Source organism: Rhinopithecus roxellana, chromosome 18 (assembly GCF_007565055.1).
Source record: "Rhinopithecus roxellana isolate Shanxi Qingling chromosome 18, ASM756505v1, whole genome shotgun sequence".
Lineage (NCBI taxonomy): Eukaryota > Metazoa > Chordata > Mammalia > Primates > Cercopithecidae > Rhinopithecus > Rhinopithecus roxellana.
Genome location: NC_044566.1, coordinates 21,671,612 through 21,696,392, shown reverse-complemented (window position 1 = coordinate 21,696,392; position 24,781 = coordinate 21,671,612). Strand labels below are relative to the sequence as shown.

The following is a 24,781-nucleotide window of genomic DNA, read 5'->3' as shown; positions in this document are numbered from 1 at the left end:
AGCTAAGGGAAGAGCAATAGGTCTCAACTTTCTTGCAAACACCTATCAATTTATTCAGGCTGCAGATGAATGATTAAAAATACTCTTTGGTTGTATCACCATTCAATGAGAAAGACTCCCCATGCATCAGTAATATCTGCTTTAACCTCAGAAGGAAAGGGAAACTGATCACTAGCAAGTATTGCTATCACAAGTCCAAAATGAGAAAGCAAGAATATGAGTGTATGGACATGTTTATTTACAGAGAGATGGAAGAGAGGGCTGAACAGGATTTGAGCTCACATACATGCTCCTCTCAAAAAGAATGATTTCCGCTATCACTAATTTAATTTTAAAACATGGGAAAGATATAAGTTTTTTGATGAGTGCATTATTAATGAGAAATGTCATGGTAAGAGCAGACTCAGGAAGCATTAGTTCAAATTAGAAGTATCCTAATGGATAATACTATAGGAAAAATTATGACTAATAGAACAGAAGTTGGACAGGAGTCAGCTCTCCATTTCCTTATTTTGTTTTTGGCTTTCCCAGACTGGTTTTGCCATTTTTGTATCTAGTGATCTTTGTGAGCTTCAGGAAAAAAATATACACAAATGTTTTGACGTATTACCACCATAAAACCAAGAAAATGAAATACTCCTGAGTTTACATAGTCTTCCCGTTTTGGGCACTGGGTTATACTTTTCAAAATAAATTGCACCAAAATCAAAAATAATATGTAGTTTCTTTAAAATTTCTATTTATAAGCAAATGTTTTATAAAATAAAATTTATTTGCTATGAAGTTAATTCTGGCCTACAGATGGATATATTAAATAAAATAACTAAAAGATGAAATTCAATACCTATTAAGTTGACAAAAATGAAGTAATGCGAATCCCCCAAATTACTGTATATTTTGTTTTAAAGTAACAATGCCACTGACATTGTGGCTCTGTCTTCCAAAGCACAGGCAATAGCTGGCATGGGGAGCCAGTAATTTGCAAAATTAGAAATAGGCTTTCTACACCACTTATAGTTCAATTAAATGAGTTTATAAAAATGTTACCACAAGGAGGTGGAGCAAGATGGCCATATGTAACCCTCTAGTGATTGTCTACCCCACAGAAGTAACAAATTGAACAAGTATCCACACAAGAAAGCACCTTTATCGAAATCACATATAACATAATGACAAGGAAAGAAGCAAGGAAAACTATAAAATATTGACATACAAAATTGAAGAGGACAGAGAACATAGAAAGATATTTAAAATATATTTAACAGATAAAGATATTTCACAGATTGGAAAAATCTTATTGCTAAAATGCCCATGTTACCTAAAGCAGAGATTCAATGTGATACCTATCAAAATACTAATGATGTTCTTCACATATATAGAAAAAAAAATCCTAAAATTTACATGGAACCACAGAAGACCCAGAATTGCCAAAGTCATCCTGAGCCAAAAGAACAAGACTGGAGGAATCACATTACCGGACTTCGAATTATACTGTGCTATAGTAGCCAAAATAGCATGGCAGTGGTATTAAAACAGACACATAGACCAATGGAACAGAATAGAGGACAAAGAAATAAATCTACACATTTACAGTCGACTCATTTTCAACAAAGGTGTCAAGAACATCCACTGGGGAAAAGTCAGTATCTTCAAAAATGGTGCTGGGAAAACTGGATATTCACAGGCACAAGAATCAAACTAGACTGCCATTGCTCCTCATATACAGAATCAATTCAAAATTATTGAAGAGTTAAATCTAAGACCTGATGAAGCAAAACTACTAGAGGGAATCATTGGGGAAATGCTACAGGACCTTGGTCTGGGCAAAGACTTTTTGAGTAAGAGTTGGAAAGCACAGGCAACCAAGGCAAAAATGGGCAAATGGGATCACATCTAGCTAAGAAGCTTCTGTACAGCAAAGGAAACTATCCAGAAACAAGATGGAAGAAAATATTTGCAAGCTATTAACTGATATGAGATTAACAGCCAGAATATTTAAGGAGCTCAAAAACTCAATAACAAAATAACTAAGAATCTAATTTTAAAATGGGCAACATATTTGAATAGACATCTTTCAAAAGATAAGAATGGCCAACAGGTATATGAAAAAATGCTCAGCTTCCCTAATCATCAGAGAAATGCAAGTCAAAAATATCATCTCACTCCAGATAAAATGGCTTTTATCAAAAACAAACAAACAAAACTGGATGGCAGCAAGTATATGGAGAAAGGGGAATGCTCATAGACTGTTGGTGGGAATGTAAATTTGTTCTGCCACTGTGGAAAACAGTATGGAGTTTCCTAAGAAAATTAAAAATAGAACTACCATATGATCCAGCAATGCCATTGCTGCAAATACATTCAAAAGAAATGAAATTAATGCATCAAAGAGATATTTGCACTCCCGTGTTTATTGCAGCTCTACTCATGGTAGCCAAGATGTGAAATCAACCTAAGTGTCCATTAATGGATGAATAGATAAAGAAAATGTGGTATATATACACAATGGAATATTATTCAGCCATAAAAAGAATGAATTCCTGTCATTTGCAACAGCCTCAGTGGAACTGGAGGATGTTACATTATGTTAAGGGAAATAAGCCAAACACAGAAAGACAAACATTGCATGTTCTCCTTCATACATTGGCATTACAAATTTGATCTCATGGAAGTTAAAAAGTAAAATGATGGTTACCAGAGGCTCTAAAGGGTACTGGGGAGGAGAGATTAAAGAGGGGATGATTGATGGGTATAAAAATACAGTCAGAAGGAATAAGATCTAGTGTTTGGTAGCTAAATGTGACAACTTTGGTAGCTAAATGTGACAACAGTTAATAATAATTTATTGTGTTTCTTTCATTCTTTCGTTCTTTCTTTCCTTTCTTTTTTTTTTTTTTTCTCTCTCTCTCTCTCTCTTTTTATTGATGGAGTCTCGGTCTGTCACCAGGCTGGAGTGCGTGGAGTATAATGACACGATCTCGGCTCTCTGCAATCTCTGCCTCCCGGGTTCAAGCTACTCTCCTGCCTCAGACTCCCGAGTAGCTGGGGCTACGGACTTGCACCATCACGCCCAGCTAATTTTGTATTTTTAGTAGAGACGGGATAGCACCATGTTGGCCAGGATGGTCTCAATTTCTTGACCTCGTGATCCGCCGGCCTCAGCCTCCCAAAGTGCTGGGATTACAGGCGTGAGCCTCTTCGCCGGACCCTGTTGTGTATTTCAAAATAACTAGAGGAGTGAATATGGAATGCGGAATGTTCCCGACACAAAGTCAGGGTAAACGTTTGAGGTGATGGCTATCCCAAGTACCCTCATTTGAGCATTACCCATTGTATGCTTGTGTCAAAACATCACATACATTCTATAAACATATACAACTCTTTTTTTTTTTTTTTTTTTTTTTTTTTTTTTTTTGACAGTCTCACTCTGTTACCCAGGCTGGAATGCAGTGGCATGATCTCGGCTCACTGCAACTTCCGCCTCCTGGGTTCAAGTGACTCTCTTGCCTCAGTCTTCCAAGTACCTGGGACTACAGATGTGTGCCACCATGCCTGGCTAATTTTTGATTTTTTAGTAGAGACAGGGTTTCACCATGTTGGCCAGGCTGGTCTCAAACTCCTGACCTCAGGTGATCTGCCCGCCTCAGCCTCCCAAAGTGCTGGGATTACAGGAGTGATCCACTGTGCCCGGCCTATACAACTCTTAATGTACCCATACATTTTTTTAAAAAAAGTTAAAATTTAGCCATAATAGAAAAACTGGTCTTTTTCTTCATGGTGAACCTTGAAAATTTGAGCATAGATGAATTATGTGGTTATTTTTTTTACTTGCTTGCCCTATCCATTTTTGCTCTCATCACCTCAGGTGTCACCCCATTTCGTTATTGTCCCTAGGGACCCGATGGTGGATGGTTTATGATTAGATTTAACACAGGGACAGCACCAACAAGAGACTGGAGGGCAAGAGTGAAGATCCCCCATTCTCCTTTGCTTTGAGGATGCTTTTTTCTTTTCTTTCTTTCTTTCTATTTGTCTGCAGCTGCTTTTCTCCACAACTACTTGGGTAGCCCTTTCGCCAGTAGTTCGAGTTCCCATTTAGGAACTGTAAAAATGTTTCCTATCCTTTTTTTCTTCAATCTGTGGGCAGAAAGGTCTCTGACATTGCTAAAGTATCTGGATGCCTCACTTGCTGTACCTTTTTTGTTTCCCTAACTCTGCCTGAAGCTTTTGAGAAATCTTTTCAATGGGTTAAATTTTATTTCCTTTTGGGACAGTGATCAACCCAGATTGTGTTCCTGGTTTTGGTAGTCTTATTTTTTATTCCTAAGGCTTGTAAATTTGCTTGTGTTTCTGCTCTGGCTTTAGCATCTCTATTCCACACTCTGTCCTTGGTGCTCAAGGACATTTTGTTTGATTTGTTCCTCTGATTTCTTCCTTTCTCCTTCCACCCATTTAAAATAAGTTTTCTTTGTAACACATTTCAATTTTGTCTGTCATTTTAATTCACCATAGGGTTCAAATGTGTGAGAATAGCCGATAATAGATCAAAGTGCTCCCTCCTAGGTAATATCCTAATATTTCTATTGAACAGTAGTGATGCATTGAGAATAGTCCTGAAATTTAAGGAAAAAGATCAGCATCTGAGCTCAGCTCTGGCATTAATTACTTCACATTGCAAGGATCTATTTAACATTTATTCTTCTGTGGCAGAGCAAAATAATTTGCTTGTGAAGGTGAAGCAAATCGTTTTTAAACCTAAAGCAGATTTGAATATATTTTATTTCTTCTTTGTTTATGAGCCTTTATTTTCTTTTTATTTCCTTTTATTACCATGCAGTGATTTTTCTGTGGGGGGCGGTAACTACCATAGCTTGTACCTATTACTTAGTCCTTACACAAATATGTGTAAAATTGAATTAAATCTTCTCTAAGTTGAAGAACATATGTTCTAAGTTCTCGCTTACATGAAATTTTCAGGACCAGCTGTTTATTTGTGGCACTACTAAAAATATGTTGATGGATTGATATGTTTAAATTGTACTCCCTTTAGATAAAGCAACTAACTTGGTTAATATCTTTGGAATGACCCAGGAAATTTAAAGAATATTAAAATGCTCATTCATTCAGATTTATTTTTAATACAATCTAATGTTTAATCAAATTATCAATAGTTATTTAAAGGTTTGCATCATGCAGACATAATGTGCTTTTTTGTTGCAAGGAGGGGCAGTGGATATATTTGGAAAATAACAAAGAATAAATTCTACAATATTTACATTTGGCTTTTAAAAGTTATTACAGGTTTCAAATTCACATGACCCTATTTCTAGAATAATTTCACCCATTGAGTAGACATATTGATAATTTTGAAGAGATGAAAGTAAATGTAAACAAATTATAATGATTTCATATAGAATTATATTATTTTATTAAAATTGAAGAAGTTTTCATTTGCTCCCTCAAACATAATTTAGGTATCTGAGCATTAGAGCCATAAGCTATTCTTTTATAGTTTATTGATATCCACTCAAATATCAATGTGTAATTTTGCTCTGTGTCAGATAGTATTTCATCTTATCATATGATTCCATTGTTCTTGAATCACTGGGCTGTTTCCTAAGATAGAAAATAAAATTAACCTGGTTTTGCTACTCTTTGGATAAAGGCTGATAGTGAAACAGTTAAGTAAACACAAAGTTTCCAAGAAGAAGCACTGAAGTGCATATGATCTAACATAATGTGCCTCACAGAAACTAGAAATTGGATTAATATTGCTTGCTCATGCTTGAAGCACAGAAAATTGCTCAAAGGCAGATGTATGGAGAGTGAAAATCTAAAAATAAAATTCCCAGTGGAAATGAGGATTTTCACAGTTCAGACTGGTTTCGTCTAGGATATAAGTCTCATGGCATGGACGAAAACCTTACAAGCAGGGCACTTATGAATATTGTAAATCACACATATGTGTGTTTGTGTATGTGTATGTCTGTGTGTGTATGTGTGTGAGAGAGAGAGAGAAAAAGAGAGAGAGAGAGAGAGACAGAGAGAATAGGCCTAAAATACATATAAATTAAAGAACAAGAGAGTTAAAACTATTCATCATTTGTGGCAAAGTGTCATTATTTATTGATGTAATCTATGACTTCTTTTATAGACTTCCAGCAGCAGGCATTCAAAATTTGAACTCGTATGATTTTAATGAAAATAATGCAATGAACTTTGGCATGATTTTTATTGTTTTATTTTAACAAAATCTATATGGTGGATATGTTCCCCTTATGATTTATATTTACTAACTTCTGGAAGGATCTGGAGTCTAAATGCTGCAGTTTTAATACCTGCGTGTAAATCAGCTTAACTGTGTATAATGTGATAAATGATCACAGCAATTATGAAGAAAAGGATGAATTCTAAATGAAAATTTATTGAAAAACATTACATTATATATAGCACTGAAATAAATTCCTAACCAAAACAATGTGTTAAGTAATCAGATTTAATACATATGTTTTGGTATTTTTTATTTTATTTATTTATTTATTTATTTTTGAGATGGACTCTTGTTCTGACATCCAGACTGGAGTACAGTGCCATGATCTCGGCTCACTGCAACCTCTGCCTCCCAGGTTCAAGTGATTCTCCTGCCTCAGCCTCCTGAGTAGCTGGGATTACAGGCATAATCCACCACACATGGCTAATTTTTGTATTTTTAGTAGAGATGGGGTTTCACCATGCTGGCCAGGCTGGTCTCAAACTCCTAACCTCAAGTGATCCACTCACCTCCCAAAGTGCTGGGATTACAGGTGTGAGCTACTGCACCCGGCCAGATTTAATACATACGTTTTAGCATAAGGACAATTCATAAAACTGGTATTTTTTGTTGCTGACCACATATTATCTGCTAATTTAATATAGGCACAAGGACAATTCATAAAACTGGTATTTTTTGTTGCTGACCACATATTATCTGCTAATTTAATATAGACACAAGGTATAAAGTGTGCCCATTTATTAAGAATGCATTTATGTTTCTTCTCTTTAATTCTAGAAATTTCACTCAAGTGACTGTAGTTAATAGTTTTATTAGTGATAAGACAATTAAATCAACTTATTTTCTTTATGTAAAAAAGGAGATGTTGCTCAAAAATAATACTGTGTCTCATCTGTCACCAATGCCAACCTGTAACAAGTGCAAAGACAATTCAATCATTTATTGCTAATTTATTTTATATTGACTTCATTTTAATAAACTTTCAATATATAAACTAAAATATTAGGAAAGTATTATGGGAAGGGTTATTAGATTATATTAAATAATACTCCCCATTATGCTTTAATGGAGAAGATAACCAACTTGTAAGGGGTGAAGCTTTCTGTCACAACTTAAGACGTTTGACTAAATTGACTATTGTTTGCTTATCTGTCCAGTGGTTCTATGAATTAGCTGTAGGCGAAATCACAAAATGAATTTAAAAAATTCTTTAGACTGAAAAGAAAAAGCCTTTCAAGTGACCCAATAATGTTCTCAAGGCCCTTCCAAAGGCTGCTCCTTTGGTTCTAGACTCTTCATGGATTTCCTGATTGACCTTCAATGTTATCCAATACCATTGCCATAAATGGAAAGGACTGATAATCTGCCAAGGCCTTTCTCAGGCTTAGAAATCCATTTCTAGAAAAAGATTTGACAATTATTCATCCTCACTGATAACAGGGCAACATTATAAAAAAAATAAAAAGAAAAAATAAAACATTGACTTAAATTTCAGGAAGATTTAGAAGGGTAAGAACACAAAGACAAGTCTTTTCAAAAAATAGCAATCTCTTAAAATACTTTTATATATGCCCACCTAAATGAATTTCGAATCAAGTTAGTTTTACCATAGATACAGAAGAAAGAGTATTAGTATTTCTTCAAGTTGTATGAATTTAACATCATAGGAATAGATATATAAAATAATATAAACTATGGAGAGATTGTCTTTAATATCAACATTATTATTAATTTGCAAAAAATTTTAGGGACTAATGCAGTTTTTTTCTCAAGTCCTGGAATCAGTCTCTGTGTGCCAATAAATGAAAGTTACAGCTTCCTGGAGGGTACATAGTCAGTGTTCAACATGCTTCCCCAATTACAATGAAAATATTTGTCTAATTTTTAGTTTTCTTCCTAATTCTAGCATCAACTAAAGTTGTCCTTCTTCCTGAACATAGGATTAACAGTAAATTAAATTATAAAACTATATTTTGATTATTAACCATTCCACTAGTAAGAAATAAAATACCTTATTCTTAGTAATTTTTACTTTTCCCCATTTAAGAGGGGAGGGTATTTCTGCTTAAGCAAAAAATGTTTCAGTCACAAAATAAAACATATCAGATGATAAAAATGTAAATGTATATTCATTGGAATACTCATTTTGTTTGAGAAAATCATTTTAATTCAGAAATTAATCAAAAAGAACTTTACACCTAAAAAAGGAAAAACACATTAATTACAGAAATTTGAAAATTCTCATAAATATGAATGCCGTTAGTTGAATTTTCTTGAGTCAAATTTACCAAGATTACTTTATTATGTTTGAGTGAATGGTAAAGTAAATCACCTAAAAAAAACTTAAAGAAAAATTAGTAGTCTGATTTATAAATCAATTATCATATATTTAGAAGAAAATTTCTTAAATTAGTTTATCATCAGTAATAACACAGTTTTTGAAAAGATAACCTGTTTATTATTCTGTATCTGTTTTATCTGAATGTGTAATTTGTATATATGATTCTTATTATTTTAGATTCCTACATTCTATTCATTAACATTTCTTGAAAATATGTATTAATTCTCACAAGTATTTAGACATTAGTGGGGAAAAAAACACACCCAAAACTACCGTAACTTTCTACCGTAGAAATCACTGCAATGGTTTGCTATATTTTAAACCCCGTCTGGGAAGTATTTTTCTTTTTGTTAATTTGAAAACATAAAATAGTGCCCTTTACTTTACATAAAATAACATTTTCTTCAAACTTGGTACTTAGAGCACAGTTACAGAACCAGAAATACAAGGAAATTGCCTGGTAAGATATTGAGTGTCCTATAGCTTACACACTTAACCTGAAGAGAGAATGACAGAACTGCTTGTCAGCTATGTAAGGTTTTAGAATTGTTCATAAAATTACCTTTATTGATTTAATTAGCTTGGTTAGAAGGGACAGTAAATCAGAAGGTCTCACCTGGAATCATTCAGGCTGGAAAGAGAGAGAACATTGCAGCTTTAACCTGGAACTCTTATCTTTTGGAGTTGACTGAAAGTAAAGGAATTTATACAGACAACAAAGCACAGAGTTTAGGTGGTCACTTAAAGCAGGAAGCATATCACGTTAACCCTATGTTCCAAGCATCATCGTCATTCTGTTCCACATAGCAAAAAGTATTAAGCAATTGAAAAAGTTTTGGAAATGTTTTTAAATATTTAGCCAAAAACAAAGTTCCTAAGGAATAATGCATATAAAAAGGCATATATTTATGTGAAAAATTGTATTCTCCACATACTCCAAAGTGATAGATGCGTGAGATCATTATTTGTAAATCACAACAATATGTTGATACAACAAAAAGACTGACTTTAAAATAATACATAATATATAATAAAAATATACAAATACTTTGTATTACATTATGTATTATATATGTATACATATATTACATATTATATATAACATAATGTATTGCATATATTATATGATATATTATGTGTATAATAGATGTATGACTTTGATGCTCAATAAATGTTTATTAGCAACAACAAAATAAGGCCCAATAACAGTAATTGCTCACAGTGAGATAAAGTAGTAGTCTAAGCAGACATAAAGTCAAATTAAAAAGAAAGAATAAGCATATTGAAAATTAAACGAATGCATGGAATTTCATCAAACTGTGAAGTTCAACATTGCAATTCACAGTGTAATGTAAAACAAATACATTTTCCATAAAACAAATTAATATAGTCATTCATCAAAAGAATTTATGAAACTCCTACTATTATGCATTAAATGTTTTCCTGGTACAAAAAGTTGAAAGGCAGTTTTAAGGACAGAAGGAGATTGAAAATTTTCAAAGAAATTGTATGTAGTCTCTTGAATTTGCAGCAGTTTTCCAGTTGTCTTTTACTTCGCTATTATTATTGTGCATTCTCCGTGGGAGAAACTATCAATTTTAATTTTCCATTTCCTAAATGAATAAAATAGCATGCTCAAATAGTTGCCTAATGCATAATTTTATAGCTTTATTGAGATATTACACATATCACAAAATTCACCAATTTAAAGCACATAGTGGAATGATTTTTAGCATCGTCAAAGAGTGTACAACCATCAACAGAATCTACGTTTGGAATACCTAACTGGTGCCCAAAAAGCCCCATACACATTAGCAGCCATATTCCATTCTGGCTTTACACCCTGTACTCTCTCATTCGAGACCCCACTTCCAGCCTCAGCTCCAGAGTTCCAATTATGTATTTTCCGTCTCTGGATTTACTTAGACTAGTATTTCACATAAATAAAATTGTTCTTTATGTAGTCTTCGTGACAGCCTTCTTTCACTTAACACGATGATTTCAAGGTTCATCTTTATTGTAGCATGGATTAATATTTCATTATTTTTATTGTCAAGTAATATTTTAGTGTACGATATAACATGTTATATTTATTGATTAATAGATATTAAACATTTTCATTTTTCCCATATTTTGGCTATGAATAATGCTGCTATGTGCATTCACCTATAAGATTTTTTGTGTATCTAAGTTTTCATTTATTTTGGGTATATACTGAGGAGTGAAATTTCTGGGTCATATGGTAAATTTATGTTTAAGTTCTTGGAAGAAGTGTAAGTTTTTCAAAGTGGCTATGCCATTTTAACTTCCTACCAGTGATGTATAAGGCTTCCAATATCTCCATATCTTCATCAACACTTCTTATTGTCTGTCTCCTTTATTTTAAGCATTCCATCATATGAGAAATGGTATTTCCTTTTGGTTTTAATTTGCATTTTCCTAATGACTAACGATGTTCAGCATCTTTTTATGTGTTTATTGGCCAATTGTATTTCTTTCTTTTTTCCTTTTAGCAATTTCTATTTAAATCCTTTGCTCATTTCATTACTTGTTGTTTTTATTGTTGAGTTATAGAATTACTTTATGTTTTGTAGATATAAGGCCTTGGTCAAACGTGTAATTTGAAAATAGATTTTCTGACCGGGCGCTGTGGCTCACGCCTGTAATCCCAGCACTTTGGGAAGCCGAGGTGGGTGGATCACGAGGTCAGGAGATTGAGAACATCCTGGCTAACACGATGAAACCCCGTCTCTACTAAAAACACAAAAAATTAGCCGGGCGTGGTGGCCGGTACCTGTAGTCTCAGGTACTCGGGAGGCTGAGGCAGGAGAATGGCGTGAACCCAGGAGGCGGAGCTTGCAGTGAGCCGAGATCAGGCCACTGCACTCCAGCCTGGGTGACAGAGTGAGACTCCATCTCAAAAAAAAAAAAAAAAAAAAGGAAAATAGATTTTCTCATTTTTCTACTTGACTTTTCACTTTCTTGATTATGACCTTTGATGGGCCAAGTTTTTAATTTTGATTAATCCAAATTACCTTTTTTCAATTTATATTGCCAGTTGTGCTTTTGGTGTGGTATTTAAAAGATCCCTGCCTAACCTGAGGTCATGAAGATTTACCCCTATGATTTCTTCTGTAACTTTCATAATTTTGACAATTACTTTATGTCTATATACACCTTTGAGTTAATTTTTTTGTAAGATGAGATAGAAGTCTAGGTTTGTTCTTGTGGATTTGGATATTCATTTGTCCTATCACTATGTATGAAAATACTACTTTTTTCTCCATTGAATTGTCTTGGCATCCTTGGTCAATTTCTATTCAATTGATTTATGGTCAATTGCATATCAGTTAACCATGAGTTTATTTCTGCATACTCAATCATATTCTTTTGATCAGTATGTTTATTCTTATGCCAGTATTGCTTTGCCTTGATTTCTATAATTTGTCCTAAGTTTTGTATCATTTTTATCCCTTCAATTTATGAAGGCTTATTTTTTGGTCTAGCATATGGTCTGTCCTGGAGAATGATTTTATACACTTAGGAAGAATGTGTATTTTGCTGTTGTAGGTTGTAGTATTCTAAACATGTCTGTCAAGTCTAGGGGTTTCTAATGTTGCTCAAGTGTTCCATTTCCTTGTTGATCTTCTGCCTAGTTACCTCCTCCATTACTGAAAATGGGTTATTGAAATATTCAGCTATTATTGCTGAATGTTTTATTCTCATCCACCACTGTGCAGCAGCGCTGAGTTCTCTGAGTTAAACACAAAACATCGCCACAGTCTGAGAATAGAGATTTTGTAGTAATCTGCAAGTTCAAACAAAATATTGCCTGTGCTCTGGGAGTGATGCTTTGAAGGGAACTGTAGAAGAGGTTAAATCTCATTGTCTGTAGTACTGCTGTATTTTTGCTACTGTGCCATTGATCTGGGGTAAAAAGGAGTGATAGGAGTAGCCTCAAGTTAAAGCACCACAGATCCCGCTGTCATATTCAATAGTTTCTCTAGGATCACTCTAATGACTAGAGTTCTGCTATGGTAGGTTTTAGGTGGTTTTGCTAGTATTTTTATTATTTTAGAGAGAGAGAGAGTTCATTGAGGTCCTCATTATGTCATACTGTAACTATGTATATGATTATTGAGCAATACTAGTATCTTGGAAAAGAAAGCTTTTTAAATTCTTTACTGGAGCTAATGAGTCTTGGTTCCATATTCTAAGATTCTCTAAGAGTTGTTAATGTCATCATAGCTGCAATTAATAAAATAAATATGGCTTCTGAAAAATATATTCTTTAGTTTACAGAAGTAACATTCAGAGTATCTTGATGGGTCATCTTAGTCCATTTTAGCTTCAACTGTATAGTTCTCAAAACCCAAATCGAGCAGAGTATGTAGAGATAATTTGATTCAGAGGAACCAATTCAAACTAACAAATTGAAATGTGTTAACCAAAATGCAAACTTTACTTTGATTTATATTAATCACTATGCCTTACTGAGGGGCCTAAATATTCAAGTCATCAGTATAGCTTGAAAGTGACTTAAAGCCATAACTAAAAAAAAATTATAATGCTATTCAATTAACAAAAAATATAATAAATTGTATCAATATTTAAAATATGGAATCACTTATGTGCTAGACATTGTACTCATATTTTTTGATGTATTATCCCACATTGTCTTTTCAAACATTCATATAATGGCTATAATGATTATTGCCCCATATACAAAAATGGATTAGAGTAAGAGAGATTAGAAAATCATTCTCATATTTTAATTAAATATTTGATGGCCTACTTATAGTTAAAACACTAAGATAGAAACAGTGCAGCCCTTCTTGAAACCTGTTTCTATCTTCTTAGATAGAAATATTCCTAATATTTTCATGCCGTATACTATAAATCATCATGTACTTTTTTTTGTTTGTTTGTTTTTTGAGATGGAGTCTCGCTCTGTCCCCCAGGCTGGAGTGCAGTGGCCAGATCTCAGCTCACTGCAAACTCCGCCTCCCGGGTTCCCGCCATTCTCCTGCCTCAGCCTCCAGAGTAGCTGGGACTACAGGCGCCCGCCACCTCGCCCGACTAGATTTTTGTATTTTTTAGTAGAGATGGGGTTTCACCGTGTTAGCCAGGATGGTCTCGATCTCCTGACCTCGTGATCCGCCCGTCTCGGCCTCCCAAAGTGCTGGGATTACAGGCTTGAGCCACTGCGCCCGGCCCATGTACTTTTAATTTTATCTGCTAAATAATTTTCACATGTGTATCTTCCTATTCATTTTTGTTACTACTGCCCAAATATAGGTCTTTAATATTTCTTGACTGGGTCATCTTAACAGTCCTCCTATTGGTTTCTTTCCCAAGCATCTTTGACCTATTAACACATACTTCATATTGCAGCCATAATTATCTTTCTACAATGCAAATATGACAACGACACCTCTAGTTTTTGTACTTTAATTTCCCCCTTCCATTACAAATGTAGTTGTAAACACAGAGACGGTCTTCTCAAGATCATTGAGGGGAATACATAAAAATTATCCGAGGAATCTTCTGGTAAAAGGCCCTTCTCACCTTGCCAAATACATAATGGAGATTCAAAAAGTATTTGCTGAATAAATCAATGAATGCATGAAATATAACACTAAGAAAGTGAAGAGATTAGGGAGATGGAAGAAATAAGATATGTTACAGCTCTCTTCTGGATAGTACTATGATCAAATGATAGGGAGAGTAAAGGTGCAACTACATTAAATATTACTGGAGTTGTTTTTTCCCCTTTTTTACTGTATTTCCCCCATTTTCTCCCAAAATATTCTAATAGAGACAGAAAAATAAGACATAATCAAACAAGTGTTCTACTTCAGACGAAGATGTTTACTACTGTATGAATCAACTAAAAAATGTGAAAATACATGAAACAACGGTTTTCAAGACATTAAACATCAGGCAACAATGGACAGTGAGCCCTGAAAGACCGGAATTCAACAAAGTAAATCCTACAATGGTTTCAGCTTCTAGTCTTGAGAGTTTCTACCCCATAACAGGAAGCGAGTAACTAGTCCAAGCCTGGCAGACTCCCTGAACTGAGCCGGCAAAGTTGGTCATAGTTAGTAAGGTGGCTAGAGTTCATGACACAGATATGGAGATAAGACAGCTGCACAGAGAGAAGGCGGGAGTCTGTGGAGAAAAGGCGGGAGTCTGCGGTGTCCTCTTCCAGCATCCAGCAGTGCTGGTCAGAGCATGCAAATAAGGAAACAGTGGAGACTCACCTCTACCAGAGGCTTTTAACAGCTTTACTAGTAACTTCCTTCCTACCACAGTGAAGACTTTTTTTGGCACAAACCTAGGACTTTGTAAAGATGTCCATCTCTACTACTAATAAGTAAACAGTTCTTTAGCAGTACTTTCTTCCTGGAATCAACTTAAGATTTTAACATTTGATTGATAAAATCTACAAGTATGGTAATGAAAGATATTTGTTCCATATTTTGCTTCTTACAAATGCTCATAGCTCTTATCATATTCTCATAACTACCACAAAACAAGGGTCCAGTTATTTTCTTGCACAAGGTAAAGATTTGTGCCTTCCAAAGACTGTGAATATATGTCAGTTTTTTCATCAGTTTCATATTACTAAAAACTACATCTAAGACATCCAACTAAATGCAAATGAATACAATTTAACATAAAATGCTATTTCATTGATAGTACATTTTGTGATTTTAACCTCAATTTTTATCTATATTAAAGTACATGAGAGATAAAGATATGAGAAATATCTTCTATAATACACAAAATAAAATGATTGTAATGAAAACATTTATTGCTATGTATGAGAGAGTATTTTACCAATTGCAAAAGTATTATTTCTTCTATTGCTTTCCATTTAATCAAATAGAAAATATGGCATAACATTTTTGTGAAGTACTTTGGATAAATTATGTATGAAAATGTAAAATATATAGAAATATACAATATTATATTCAAATTTGGATTTTTTAAAATTGTAGTCATGTGAACTATAATGATACAATGTTAATTTTTCTTGTTTAGAAAAATGCATTAAGGTATGTTAAAACCAAGGTATATATATTTTTAATTCTAATACCAAAGTTAAAATATTAATGTGTTATGTCATCATTTGTTATGATAGCTCTAAAATTCAAAATTATTTCTTAAAGAAATACATAATAGTGTGTATAGTAATATGACTTTAAAATATATATTCATGTATTTGTGGGAGAAGAGATGGGGGAACTTAACCCTTTTTTTTTTTTTTTTATGAGATAGAGTTTCACTCTTTCACCCAGGCTGGAGTGCAGCGGTGCCATCTCCGCTCACTGCAACCTCCACCCTCCAATTTCAAGGGATTCTCCTGCCTCAACCTCCCAAGCAGCTGGGATTACAGGCGCCTGCCACCATGCCCAGCTAATTTTGTATTTTTAATGTAGACGGGGTTTCACCATGTTGGCCAAGCTGGTCTCAAACTCCTCACCTCAAACTCCACCTGCCTTGGCCTCCCCAAGTGCTGCGATTACAGGTATGAGGCAATGAGCCTGACCAGAGAGCTTAACCCTTAACTGGTATTTTCTGTGATGACATATGAGCCCAAATGTCAAACTGCATATGTTCATCCATTCAAACCTATCACATATATGTGCAAAATACCATCTCAGAGCTGGTGATGAACTATTCACAGGTTTCTATTTGTTACTCAGTCACAATTCTAATTTCCAAAAGAAAAATGTTTTCAGTTTTCAGCCTTTTAGTGTTAAGTGTTAGCCCTATACATACAAAATTAGTACTTCAATAAAAACTCATTAAATTTCATGAGAGGGTTGCAGAATAAGGTGGAGGAAATCTTCTGGAAATATGACAAATACCAACAAATTTTCAAAAAATATATGAAAAATAAACTAAATTTAGAGCATCAGAATCCTTGGATAAGAATTCTTCTGCCAATAAGCTAAATGACAGAAAAAGAAAGAGGAGAGAAAAAAAAAAGATTAAAATGATGAAAGGCATTTATCAAAGAAAGACTGCTCAAATAGAACAAAACAGAAACCCAACACAAAAATTAGCTGTTGGAGTCCCAGACATCATCCTAATCATCCCTGTGGCTGGGAGTAGCAAGGGATGGGGTTGCAGAGAGCTCATGTCGACTTTCGCTAAACTTCATTTCTACAGGGTTACCCCCGCCCCCACCCTTCACTGAATTTCACTGGCCAGAATTTGGTCACGTGGCCCAATCTACCTACTATGGAGGCACTATACACGAAATAAACTAAGATGAAAAACAGACTGGGCATGGTGGCTCATGCCTGTAATCCCAGCGCTTTGGGAGGCTGAGGCCAGCAGATCACAAGGTCAGCAGTTCAAGACTAGCCTGATCAACATGGTGAAACCCTGTCTCTACTAAAAATACAAAAAATTAGCTGGGCACGCTGGCACATGCCTGTAGTCCCAGCTACTCGAGAAACCGAGACAGGAGAATTGCTTAAATGCAGAAGGGAGAATTGCAGTGAGGAGTCGAGATTGTACCACGACACTTGGGCCCAGAGGACAGAGCGAGACTCCATCTCCAAAAAAAGAAGACAGACAGACAGACAGACAGAAAGAATTGCAAGGGCAATAGTACTGTATCTGGAATTGGTTCCTTCCAGTGGATTCTTGGTCTCACTGACTTCCAGACTGAAACCGCAGACTCTCCTGGTGAGTGTTACTGCTTTTAAAAACAGCACAGACCCAATCACTGACCAGCAATATTTATTGCTAACAGTAAAACATCAAGCCCTCCTCACCCACACCATAGAAAGGGACCCAGGTGGATAACCACTACCGGCTCGGGCAGCCAGCTTTTATTCTCTTATTGGCCCCACCCACACCCTGGTGATTGGTTCATTTTACAAAAGCTGATTGGTCCATTTTATAGGGTGCTGATTGGTCCGTTTTACAGAGTGCTGATTGGTCCGTTTTGACAGAGTGCTGATTGGTGTATTTACAAATATTTAGCTAGACACAGAGTGCTGATTGGTGCATTTACAATCTTTTAACTAGACGGAAAAGTTCTCCAAGTCCCCACCCGACCCAGAAGCCCAGTCAGCTTCACCTCTCAGTACTGTAGTCTGAGAATTTACAAGAACTTATAGGACTAGAATTGATACATTAGCACTGACAATAGAGGTGGCCATGGGAGTTAATGGCTGAGCTAAGTTGGAGAAATGTTATTAAATTCTAAGTGGTTAAGGAACTGAGAGGAAAAGTTTTTGAATCTTTCATCGGAATGATGATAATATCACCAAGATTAATAATAGAAGGACTAGATATTTTAGTAAATGAGGAGAATTATCAGGAGGTAGATGATAACTACATAGGGAAATATGGGATGGTATAATCATTTGACATCTGGGTCACATGAGTTGTGAGTTTTAAAGGCAGAAGATAGAAAAATGATTTGAAAGTGGTAATGAAGAACAGTGTGAGTCCTATACCTCACCACTAAAACCTGAGCTATTTAGTTAGGAGACGAAAGAAAAGAGTCCACCTGAAAAAGCTGCAGAGAAGATGGTGTCTTTATCAGAAACTCACTTATTTGGAGAAGTAATGGGAACATTTAGAAAACTGACCAAGGCTTAAGGAGAATTGCTAATGATAGCCCATGTATTTCAGACTTAGGATGTGTAAAACATTATGAGCGTTATAACTGGTTGGTATAAATATGAGTGGAAAGTCGGTGTTCGGGCAAAGATATTAGTAAAAAGAGAAGTAGGACATCATGGAATTAGTACCTAATGCACTCAAGTGAGTATTTGCGGTGACTCATTGTTTTCAGGGACAGGTCACCAAGACATCAGGGGGCTGTTAACTCCTAAGGGAGAGCTATTCTGAAGTTTGATGTGGTACGATTGTGCTCAATAAGTTTAAAAGTAGTTTACAAATAAAGCCATGGTTAGAAACATGAAAATTCAAAACTATCTGAAAAGACTGTTATCTATAAGCAGGAATAAGATTATTACAGAGAGTTTAAAATACAGGAAGAAAGAGGTTAAGATACTGATCAGAAAGAAAAACTATGCAAGAAAGAGAAAAAGAAATGGAGGAGAGCTACCTAACAACAGGAAATGGAACAAAAAAATACAGTGAACGTAAACCGCACTGAAACGGAGCACTGTCGGCAGTGATTAAAAAATAAAACTGTATGGTTTTCTTGAAGGACTGCCTTTGACTTCAGGTCGTATTCAGCTTCCTTTGCTCCCCATACACGACATGCTTGCGAGCCTCTAATAACCATTGACTAGCAACATGAGGCTTAAGAAATACGATGAATTTCTGTGTACACAAAGAACTGCTTTTATTATCTGCCAAACACAGCCCAGAATAAAGTTTTGGCAACAGCCGAGTAAATTGCTTGAGTAGATGGAAGTATACTTTTCTTGGCCTTCTAGGTAGGAAACCTCCAGGGGCCTCTGGAGGCTGACCGAGAGAATGGATCCCATTATTTATTGATACATCATCTCCTTAAGACTGATAAAGATGTTGTGTATTTATTTTTATCTCTTAAACTCCTATTGATATCAGAAATTAGATTTTAGCCTTCATTTATGTTTCTAAACTTCAACATGATTTAAAGTATTTTCAGCTTTCATAATTCTCCGAACTAAAATATTGTGGATTTGTTACCATGAAAACCTATTTCTCAAAAAGGCACTTCTCTCTGAGATAACACTGGGGCCAGCAGTGAATATACTGGTATATTGGATATTCAATGCTGGATAATTCTGAATATGATCTTAGTTCTAGTCTAATAGCCAGGTGTACAGTGTTACTTATAGCCACTACATCAACAGAAGTTTTTATTTTAAAAGAAGATGCTACAGTATTGAACATACTAATATAGAACTAAAATGTTTGGGAAAAAAAGACATTATAAGAGTGTGAATTTTAAGCTGTTTTGTTTCTCTTATTTAATCCATAAATATAGTGCCATAATTAGGTTCAGAAAATTAAAAAGATGAAGCTTTTATAAATCAGGAAGTTTTAAGTCTCTCCTAATATTGAAATAATCCCATACATCAAGTTTTCTTACATTCCAAATACAAGAGCAAGAATATTCTTAGAAATCTTTACATCAGGCCGGGAACGGCATCTCAGTCTCTAATCCCAGCACTTTGGGAGGCCGAGGCAGTTGGGTCACCTGAGGTCAGGAGTTCGAGACCAACCTGGCAAACATGGTGAAACCTCATCTTTACTAAAAATAGAAATATTAACTGGGTGTAGTGGTGCACACCTGTAATCCTAGTTACTCAGGCGACTGAGGCAAGGGAATCACTTGAACACGGGAGGCAGAGGTTGCAGTGAGCTGAGCTAACGCCGCTGCATTCTAGCCTGGGTGACAGAGGAAAAAAAAGAAAAATAAAAAAAGAAATTTTTACATAGCTAGATTTTAGGAAGAAAAAAATTTTTTTTCATAGAGCAGTAAAACCTTATTTCCCATGCAAGTATGATTCTTTCATAATCAAGTCTGCAGTCATCTCTTTCCACAGAAGAGAAAAACTATACGAACACACCCAAACCAATGGAGAAAGTGTGTGTGATAAAAAAAGTATGGTTATTTCCTTAAGTGCTTGAATAAAATAGCCAGTCAGCCAGGTAATATACATAATTGTTCAGCATTTTGAAAATATAAAAAACAATCTTGAAATGGCAAAATGTTTTTTTAATTTCTTTTTTTGTCATTTTTTTTCTTTTATGAGATGGAGTCTCACTCTGTCACCCAGGCTGGAGTACAGTGGCACTATCTCGGCTCACTGCAACCTCCGCCTCCCAGGTTCAAGCAATTCTCCTGCCTCAGCCTCCTAAGTAGCTGGGACTACAGGCATGCACTACTATGCCCAGCTAATTTTTGTGTTTTTAGTAAAGACAGGGTGTCACCATGTTAGTTGGCCAGGATGATCTCGATCTCTTGACCTCGTGATCCGCCCGCCTCAGCCCTCCTAAAGGGCTGGGAGTACAAGCATAAGCCACTGCGCCTGGCCCATTTGTCTCTTTTCTTAATACTCAGCACTTGAAGGCAAATAATGTACAATAATAATCTGACAATTATTGAAAATTATGTATTTCTTTAAAATAAAAACTTCTGGTTTCAGAACATTTTTTAATGTGAGGTACTGTATTTTCTTAATTATGACTCATAGAGAACCTAGCCAATTAAGAATGTTCATAAATCAATAAATATTACTTGAATAACGATGCTACATACAAAGACCAAAAGAAAATTATGTGGGCAAATTGTTGGCAGCAGCTAGATTTCCTTTAGAAATTCCTTTCACGTAACACTATTTGGACAGAATGTTACCTATTTCAATCACTTCAAAACCATCTTGAGAAAAGAAAGTCAAGGAGAGTTGCAAGGTTTTTTAACTGTGTGATGAGAACCTTATCACCTTTCCTTTGATGTGTAACTTTCTCTTGAGTAAGGCCTAGGGCAGCTCTGACTGAGATTGGCATCTGAAGAATCTGAGTGTTGCAACATTGTGGTCCCTTCATTGTATTTGTTTGTGGGTAAATATTTTATAAAAGCCTTCACAAATAAAACTTCCCCGGTCATAATTTTTAACATTCTCTCTGGTTTAACCAAGTTTCTTTTCTTCCTTTGTCTTAATAATAGGGAAACTGTAGTAAGCACTTTTCAAACATCAAAATCAACAAGCTCATAAAGAATCTTTTATACTATAAAAGATTTTGAATAGACAGTTAAATATTAATCCTAAATCATTTCAAACAATGCTGCCTAGTAGTTATCAAAAACTAATTTGTCATGATTGGCATTTTATTATAATCTTTAATAATAATAAAGTGATTGTGTTTGATCACTTTCAAAATTTTAACAGAGATCTATGAGCTCTTTATGAATGAATATCACAAAAAACTTGAGTGTTGTCTCTATGTTCCAAAAATATCCATACATTTTAAACTTCAGTTATTATGGGATTCATCTTTTTGACTAAGGAAAATAGTTGAAATAACATATTCTGTAAAAAAGCAGTTCTATCAGAAAAATCTTCAAGTCGTGGCACACGATGGCTCATGCCTGTAATCCCAGCACTTTGGGATGCCAAAGCAGAGTGGATCACTTGAGGTCAGAAGTTAGAGACCAGCCTGGCCAACACAGTGAAACCCTGTCTCTACTTTATTTTTTTTTATTAATTTATTTGTTTTTACCTCTGAACTTCTTATTGGCCTCCTACTCCCCAAAGAGTACCCTGCGAACAAAGACGACTAAGATGGCGCATTTGCAGGTTCTTCATCACCAACTTACTCGTGGGCGGGAAAATGCAGCCTGCGCCCTGGAAAAATGCAGACCAACTGCGCAGGCCCAACGTGACCTCCGATCGGGGAAACCGAAACTCACCTGGCCGCGCCTACTGAACGCCCCTGACAGGCCCGTGTCTCGCCTATTGCCCTCCCATTCCCAAGCCCTAGACAGAAAAGCCACTCCCGGCAGACGTGCCGCGCGAACTTCCTCAGCCTCTCCTCATATGCGGACCTAGGAACCCTGCCGGAGAACACAGGAGCGACTTCCTTGGCCTCCACTGCCGGAAACCCGTGAACCTCGCTCTTTCCTCCTTCACATTGGCTAGCTAATAAAGTTTATTTTTTACCTTGCCTACTTGCCTCTTCTCTGGCGCCTGCACCGGTGGTGGCATAAAACAAAACAACCACGATTGAAGTTCTCGCCATCTTCCAGTGGGCTGTGGTAGGTGGCAAGCCTCCAGCTTGACCTTGATGTTCAGCAGGGCCTTGTGCTCCTGGGCCTGGTGCTGTCCCTCTCTCTGGGTCTGTGCCAGCTCTGACTCCAGGAGCAGCAGGATCTCATTGAGCTGCTCAATCTGCAGGGCATAGCGGGCCTACACTTCCCTCAGGCTGTTCTCCAAACTGGCCTTCAGATTTCTCATGGAGTCCAGGTTGATCTCCAGGGACTAGACTGTATGTCTCAGCTCCGTGAGTGTCATCTCAGCAGCACCAACCTCAGCGGACTGCACGGTGACTACTGTGGTCCTCTCCTCAATCTGCTGACACCAGTACTTGTCCAGCTCCTCTCAGTTCTTCCAAGCCAGCTCATCATACTGGGCCGAATGTCTGCCATGATCTTGGTGAAGTCCTGAGATTCGGGAGAATCTACGTCCATGGTCAACCCAGAGCTGGCAACCTGGGCTTGTAAGCCTTTTACTTCCTCTTCGTAGTTCTTCATGAAGAGCAGCTCCTGCTTGAGAGCCTCAATCTCTGTCTCCAACTGCAGCCAAGTGACATTGGCATCATCAGTGACCTTGTGGAGCCCATGGATGTCACTCTCCACAGATGGGCGCATGGCCAGCTCTGTCTCATACTTGACTCCAAAGTCATCAGCAGAAAGATGGGCATTGTTGATCTGCAGAAGGAGGCGGGAATTGTCCACAGTATTCGTGAAGATCTGAGGGCTCAGGTCCTCAGTGGTCTTGAAGTAATGGCTCCAGTGTCTGATATGGGGTCTCTTCTTCTTCAGGTGCTCCCGGATTTTGCTCTTCAGGATTTTGCTCTGCAGCTTCGAGTTCTCAGTCTCCAGGCTCCTCACTCTCCAGGTAGGAGGCCAGGCAGTCGTTCAAGCTTTGCATGGTCTCCTCGTTCTAGATGCCTCCCATTCCTGCCAAATCCCCTGCCATCCCCATGGCCAGGCCCCAGGACCCCATGTCACCCAGGAAGCTGGCAGAGAGGGACACAGAGATCCGCGAACCAGAGCCCCTGGGGCCTGCATAGATGCTGGTGCTGCTGACTGGCCGGGCACCTTAGCTGGATGCCTGGACAGAGCCCAGGGAATGGTCATTGATGGAGAAGGTGGAGCGAGTGGTGAAGCTCACGCTGTTTGGGGAGGAGAGCAAGAGGACAGGACTCAGGCCTTGCCAACAACTCCCTGTCTCTTCTTTAAATACAAACATTAGCCAGGCGTGATGGTGCATGCCTGTAAACCCAGCTACTCCGGAGGCTGAGGCAGAGAATCGCTTGAACCTGGGAAGTGGAGGTTGCAGTGAGCAGAAATCACGCCAATGCATCTACTCCAGCCTGGGAGTCAGAGTGAGATTCCGTCTCCAGAAAACAACCAACCAACCAAACAAACAAAAACAATCTTCAAGTTAACCCAAAAATTGTCAATAGGCCTTTTTTTTTTTTTCTTTTACCTAATTTCTCTTAAATTAATGTTGCTCTTAACTGAGATAACAAAACAAGAGACTGATTCATACGTAGGAATCAGTAGAAGTAAAGAGGAAGAGGAACTATAGGAAATGATATTTCAAGGTAAGTGCGTTAATGTATTGTTTAAATCCAGCTATTTCAAAAGATTTTGTAGTCTTATTGATAATAGTGTGTCATTGTCATGGGAAGAAAGGTACAAACACAAGTTAAAGACAATATCCGTAATCTAACTTTGAAACAACTTGGGTGCTACCCAGAACTCATAATGACGAACTCTATAATATTGTGACTGCTGAATAAAATTACTTTGACTTCCAATATCTTCTAACTCATGTACATTTTTAATATATCTCTTCTTTGTGTTTGTATAGATGTATACAGCATGGGTTTGTAAGAAATTTTTCTTGTTGAGAATACATTATTATTAAGCCATAAACTCAGGACAATTTTGGTTTACTAAAGGTCAAGGTTGCTTTCATCACTTCCACTAAAAATGATTTAGTGGTACCTCTCACCACCGTTGCCTCTCCTTTCCAGCTCCAGAACATTTAACTCTCTGTCCTCAGTCCATTCATAGTATCACATGTATACTTCTGTCCTAGCACTTGCCACATTGTGCTGCCAGGTTTTACTATACTTGTGGGCCCAGGAGAAAACTGGGCAGCCCTGATATAGGTTTCTTGGTATAGTTGATACCTTTTCTTTATCATTTCATAACCTGTGCTGAATATAATTTCTGGCTCTTGTTGGATCTCAATGAGTATTTTTGAAAGAATAAATAAATAGTATGAGCAATGTGAATTTCTGCAAGCAACTTGCTTTTGGAAATAAGTTAATCCATTTGTCCTTATTCCTATTCTGTATGGATAGGGAATGTGCAAATTGTTAACCTCCAAATTGTGAATGTTAATTTTTATTCTTTTAAGTAGAATGGGCTGCAAAGA

The 24,781-nt window shown here is 36.5% G+C and overlaps 1 pseudogene; it reads right to left on the bottom strand.

The window, feature by feature from the left end:
• Positions 1–8,447: 8,447 nt before the first annotated feature.
• LOC104677777 overlaps positions 8,448–24,781 on the bottom strand; it is a 44,496-nt pseudogene continuing 28,162 nt past the window's right edge.